Source organism: Macrotis lagotis, chromosome 1 (assembly GCF_037893015.1).
Source record: "Macrotis lagotis isolate mMagLag1 chromosome 1, bilby.v1.9.chrom.fasta, whole genome shotgun sequence".
Lineage (NCBI taxonomy): Eukaryota > Metazoa > Chordata > Mammalia > Peramelemorphia > Peramelidae > Macrotis > Macrotis lagotis.
Genome location: NC_133658.1, coordinates 365835868 through 365842692, shown reverse-complemented (window position 1 = coordinate 365842692; position 6825 = coordinate 365835868). Strand labels below are relative to the sequence as shown.

The following is a 6825-nucleotide window of genomic DNA, read 5'->3' as shown; positions in this document are numbered from 1 at the left end:
TAAAGCATTTAGTAAACCCACAGGGGGCTACATAAAATCACATTGCAGGCCACATTTGGACAACCCTGGACTAGATGATCTCAATGGTCTCTTCTAGTTTAATGACTTAGAGCCATGACACCAGTTAGATTCATTCAATGCACTGCTAGTGATCATTAAAGCTTTCAATAAATTTGTTAGTAAAAATTTAAAAGCATATCTACAGAGTTCTCACATTTTTTATTGCTATCACTTAATATCACCTTTAAATCTGAATATATATTCCTTCTCCTACTAGTTGAACCAGCTATAAGAAAAATTAAAAAAAAAACCCAGCACAGCAAAAACAATGACACAAATCAAGATTATATCCCTATCTATCTATATCTATATCTATACAGACAGACACAAGTATATAAAATATTCCACCTCCAGCACTGTAAAAAAGAAGGGAGGGAGGCACTTTTTTCTCAACTCTTCTCTAGGCCAAGCTTGGTCATGATTACACAGCATTAAGTTTAATTGTTTTTTACGTATTCGAAAATATTCAATTTTTAGCCAAAGAAAAGTGACTCATTCTGTTAGTTGAAAATTTCCTATGCCATAATACTTTATACCAAATTAAATTCTCATGACAAGTTATGTTCATGTTTTTAAAGATTTAGCATCATTGAATTTACTATCCATTATTAAGCTAAAAGAAACATTTTGACTGATAAGGGTATTATATAAGACATTTTCACTAACAACTATAACACAAAAAACCCCTGTAATTTTATAATTTGTTTGCTTAATGCTACAAATTAGGGCAAAATAATCTGCTTTAGATCTATTATCTGACCTAAAAGGATCTAAGTTTTCCAATGAGAAAATGTTCTAAATTGATGCTGAGGGAAAAAAAACAAAAAAAGATAAGCAATATTAAACGATGCTTAATTTAGCAACACATTTGATAGGAAATAGATCAAAGGATAATTCAATTTAACACTTTCTTTTCAATTTATTTTTTATAGTAGAAAAGACGTTGATTTCTTTTTGAACATGATATGCCAAGTATCCTGAGCTTCCAGAAGTGAAGTCATACAGCTCCCCAAGGAATTTCTTCATTGTATCAATAGAGACATAACCTTCCAGATAGATCTTTTTCAGATTGTGTCAATAATTCAGTATTTTCCTTCAGTTTCTATACTTTGCTTGGCTTTACTTCACCATGCTTCTCTGTTACTGTATGATTGTTCTGCTCCCAAATAAAACTACCAATTTTTTCTCTTATTTCTTTTTTGCAAGTAGGCAGGTGGAAGGACATAGTGACCCAAAGGCACTGTGTTTTTCATAGCAGCATTGGCTATGGCTGAGAGATAATAAGCATGAAATACTGTAGCATTATCTTCTATGTACTCAAGGCTTTGATATATTCTCAGAGTGTCCAGGTGTGAGGCGTCACAGCTGAAGAGGAAGTCCGCCTCCCGGGCGTAACAGATTACTGTGCCTTGGGCCACCCAGAGCTGCGCAGATCCTGGCTCACGCTTGGGCAGAACCAGGCTCGCTGTTCCCTGAACCTGGCTCCCTCGCTGCTGGCTACTTGCCCCGGGTTCTACCTGCATCATGTTCTGAGAAAGATGTATTCGCTATTTCTGCCTTTCTGCAGTTGATTATTTGGTTTTTATGTCCTAGTATGTGGTTAATTTTTGTGTAAGTGCCATGTACTACAGAAAAAAAAAATGTATATTCCTTTGTATCCCCATTCAGTTTCCTCCATCAGTCTATCATATCTAGTTTTTCTTAAATTCTTTCTTGCTTATTTTATAATTCAATTTATCTAAATCTGAGAGTGGGAGGTTGAGGTCTCCCACTAGTAGAGTTTTGCTGTCTATGTCTTCCTGTAGCTCCTTCAATTTCTCTTCTAATAATTTGGATGCTGTCACATTGGGTGCATTCATATTTAGCATTGTAATTACTTTATTGTCTATGGTACCTTTTAGGAGGATATAGTTTCCTTCCTTATCTCTTTTAATATCTATTTTTGCAGCTGCTTTGTCTGAGATAAGGATTGCTACCCCTGCTTTTTTCACTTCAGCTGAAGCAAAATATCTTTTGCTCCAACCTTTTACCTTTACTCTAAATGGATCTCTCTGCTTAAGATGAGTTTCTTGTACGCAGCATATTGTAGAATTCTGTTTTTAATCCACTCTGCTATTCACTTATGTTTTAATGGAGAGTTCATCCCATTCACATTTAAAGTTATAATTACTAACTCGTTATTGCCTTCCATGTTATCTTCCCTCTGTTTGTATTCCCCCCTTTTTTCCCCTTTATCCATATTCCCCAGTGTTTTGTTTCTGAATACCACCACCTTAAGTGCGTTTGCCCTCCTATATCCAACCCCCCTTTTTTCCCACTTTCCCTTTGCCCCTTCTTTCTTCCCTTCCTTCTGTTGATTCCCCCTTTCTTCCCCCCTCCCCTTTCCCCCTTTTAATACTTTAAAAGTAAGATAAGATTCTTAAGTTAACTGAGCATGTGTATAGTAACTTTAAGCCAATGTGATGAGAGTAAGATTCAGGTGGTTCTCACCTCCTCCCTTCTTCCCCTCTATTGCAATAAGTCCTCTTAATGTAATGAGATTTACCCCATTCATTCCCTCCATCTTCCCATCTCTTTACTGTCCTCCTTTTTAAGGAGGTATCATTTTTAAATCCTTCTGAGTCACAGAAAGGTCATGAGTATCCATAACTTCCAGCTGTTATCTCTACTAGAATTGCAATTATTGAGAGTTATTAGAGTTTTTCTTCCAGGTAAGGATATATCCAGTTTATTAGATAACAGTTTCTCAAATAAGTCATGTATATCCATCTGTTCTGGCTAATTAAATTCTATCTAATAGAGTTACAATTTTTGAGAGTTGTTAAAGTCTTGCTTTTTAGGTTTTTGCATGGTAATGGGGTTAAGTGGCTTGCTCAAGGCCACACAGCTAGATAATTGTTAAGTGTCTGAGGCCAGATTTGAACTCAGGACCTCCTGACTCCAGGGCTGATGCTCTATCTGCTGAACCACTTCGCCACCCCTGTTAAAGTCTTTCTTTCAGGTAGGGGTATTGCCAGTTTCATTTTATTCAATAAAAGTTTTTTTTTTCACCTTCCCCCTCCCCTTTTAAAAAAATTTTACCTTTTCATATGTCTCTTGAGTCTCCTGTTTAAAGTTCAAATTTTCCATTAAGCTCTGGTCATTTTATCAGGAAAAGTTGGAAGTCTCCTATTTTATTAAATGTCCATTTTTTTTGCCTTGGAAGAGATGGTTCAGTTTTGCTGGATATTGGAGGATTCTTGGCTGCATTCCAAGCTCCCTTGCTTTTCAGAATATTGCATTCTAGGCCCTTCGATCCCTTAATGTTGATGCAGCCAGGTCATGTGTAATCCTTATGTGACTCCTTGGTATTTAAATTGTTTCTTTCTGGCTGCATGCAGGATTTTCTCTTTTACCTGATGATTCTGAAATATAGCTACAATATTCCTTGTTGTTTTCATTTGAGGTTTTGAGAAAATTCTTTTTGCATTTGTTCAATTATATTTTTCAATTGATTTTTAACCCCTTCTTGATTTCTTCAAAGAAATCTTTCTGTGCTGGAGACCAGATCATATTCTCCTCAGGGGTTCTTGAATTAGGGTCTTTTCCTTCTGGGAATTTTTCTATGGTCCCCCCTTCCTGATGGCCTTTCTTCATTTTCCTAAGACCTTGTGTTTGGGGAGGGGCTGATTCACAGAGGTTTTGTATTGAGATCCATAGAGGCTTTACTCACTGAGTGTAGTATCTCCAGCTGACTGGTAGGGGGTGGTGAAGGCTTTGCTCACTGAGCGGCTAGTAGGGGGTGTTGGAGGCTTTCCCCCTGGATGTAATACCTCCTCCCGGCCAGTACAGGGTGCTAGAACCTACTCTCCAGCCCTTCCTGTAAATCCCAGATTGTTAGTCCCATAGCCATGCTGCCGAGCTCTGGTTGATTCTTAGAGCGAATTGGCCCCCCATAGTGAAGAGATTCCCACTGGGAAAGCCCCCAGGGCTGATGTTAGATTAGTCTGGCTCTCCCCCTCCCCCACTGGCTGTCAGCACTCTGCATTTACCACATACCCTCCTTCCCCAAAGACAGACTTCGAGGAAGGTGTTGTTTTCCTAGCTTCTCTTTCTGGGTTTTGTTGATAGGACTTCTTCCATTAAGAGGTTTATTTCATATTGTTTATGAGGGAAGATCAGGAGACCTTAGCACAGGACCTAGCTCCTCTCCACCACCTTGGCAGGAAGTCTCTTCTACTTTTTTTAAAGAAAGATTTTATTTATTTTGAATTTTACAATTTTTCCCTTATTCCTGCTTCCCTCCCCCCACCACAGAAGGCAGTCTATTAGCCTTTACATTCTTTCCATGGTATACATTGATCTAAGTTGAATATGATAGGAGAGAAATCATATCCTTAAGAAAGAAAAATAAAGTATAGGAGATAGCAAAATTACGTAATAAGATAACTGTTTTTTTCCCCCCTCTAAATTGAAGGTAATAGTCTTTGGTCATTGTTTAAACTTTGCAATTTTTCTCTGGATACAGATGGTATTCTCCATTACAGATACCCCAAAATTGTTCCTGATTGTTGCACTGATGGAATGAGAAAGTCCCTGAAGGTTGATCATCACCCTCATGTTGCTGTTAGGGTGTACAATGTTTTTCTGGCTCTGCTCATCTCACTCAGCATCACTTCATGCAAATCCCTCCAGGCTTCCCTGAATTCCCATCCCTCCTGGTTTCTAATAGAACAATAGTGTTTCATGATATACATATACCACAGTTTGTTAAGCCATTCCCCAATTGAAGGACATTCACTTAATTTCCAATTCTTTGCCACCACAAACAGGGCTGCTATGAATATTTTTGTACAAGTGATGTTTTTACCCTTTTTCATTATCTCTTCAAGGTATAGACCCAGTAGCGGTATTGCTGGATCAAAGGGTATGCACATTTTTGTTGCCTTTTGGGCATAATTCCAAATTGATCTCCAGAAAAGTTGGATGGGTTCAGAGCTCCACCAAGAATGCATTAGTGTCCCAGATTTCCCACATCCTTTCCAACATTGATCATTATCCTTTCTGGTCATATTGGCCAGTTTGAGAGTTGTGAAGTGGTACCTCAGAGATACTTTAATTTGCATTTCTCTAATAAGTAATGATTTAGAGCAATTTTTCATATGACTATGGATTGCTTTTATTTCCTCAGCTGTAAATTGCCTTTGCATATCCTCTGACCATTTGTCAATTGGAGAGGCATTTCCTATTACAATTCTCTTAGAATTTTCCTTAATCACTGAATTGCTGTGAGAAACTGCATCCCTCATAGTTGATCATCTCACAATGTTGTACAGTGTTCTCCTTGTTCTTCTTACTTCCCTCAGCATCAATTCATTTTCCAATATCCATCTGCTTGTTATTTCTTACAGAAACAATAGCTACGAAAATTGTTTTCCAGCTTTGTGCATTCCTTTTAATCTTGCACTGGTTTTATTTGTGCAAAATCTTTTTCTTTCCCTCCATCCAATTTCCCCCTATTTGTACTTTTCTTTCTTCTTTCCCTTCTCCCTCCCCACCAATGTTTTGTTTCTGACTGCTGCCTACCTCACACTGTCCTTTCCCTTTTCCCCTCCTACTTCACTGTAGGATAGGATAAATTTCTAAACACAATTGGGAATGTTTATCAGTTCCTCTTTTAATCTGTTGAGAGTAAGATTTATTCAGTATTTACACTCTCCCTACTTTCCCTCTACTATATTAGGACCTTTGTGCCTCTTCAAGTGGTACTAATTATCCTCTAATGCCTTCACCTTTGTCTCCCAGTATAATCCTTTTTTCAAGTCAATTGTTTTATACCTGTCTTGTACCCATACCCTCTGTCAATGTATACCCCCCCTTTCAACTGTCCTGATAGAAGTACAATTCTTCAGGCACATACATCACAACTTGATCAGTTTCTATCCATACCCTCTGAGTTACCCTCTATCTAATTGTCCCAATAGAAATGCTGACATGCTCTATCAGATTATGTTTCTTTCAACTGTCCTAAAAAAATACTATTTCTCGGGATTTGCAGGTATTGTCTTCCTGTTTAGTCTTATTGACTAACATTTTTTCTTTTCATTTATCTTTTTACACATCTCTTGAGCCTTGTATTTGAATTGAAGCAATGATTTTTTTGTTTCTGTTGTTTTGTAGTCATTTTTTAATTGTGTCTGAGTCTTCATGCTATCCACTTGGGGTTTTCTTGACAGAGACACTGGAGTGGTTTGTCATTTCTTTCTCCAGCTCATTTTACTGACAAAGCAAACAAAGTTAAAGTGATCTGCACAGGTTCAGAAAGCTAGAGTACATTAAACTTAATTTTGAACTCAGATCCTCCTTACCCCAGGTCCATTGCTCTATCCATTGTACCACCTTGTTGCCAAAAAGGAAATAAGCATTTATATAGTGCCTGCTCTTTTCCAGATACAGTGGGATCTTTTTGATCCTCACAAGAGAGTTACTGTATTATCCCCATTTTACAATTGAGAAAGTGAGGGAGAGATTAAGTGTTTTTCCCAGAGACACATAGCTGGTAAGTGTTTGAAAAAGATTTAATCTCAGATCTTCATGATTCTGGGCCCAGAACTTTACCCACTGGGTCGTCTAACTTCCTAAAGACACCATGAATCCAAATCAGTGTGACCTACAAGCCTCAGTCATGCCATCCCACTGTATAAATAAACATTGTACCTTTGGGGAGAGTAAGCATGCATGTTGAAAGGATTGTACAGAACAGATGAAAGGACAGGGTGGCTAGGT

At 37.9% G+C, this 6825-nt stretch overlaps 1 pseudogene; it reads right to left on the bottom strand.

Moving 5' to 3' along the window:
- Positions 1–960: 960 nt before the first annotated feature.
- Positions 961–3952, bottom strand: LOC141500491 (telomere repeats-binding bouquet formation protein 2 pseudogene; annotated as a pseudogene).
- Positions 3953–6825: the final 2873 nt, after the last annotated feature.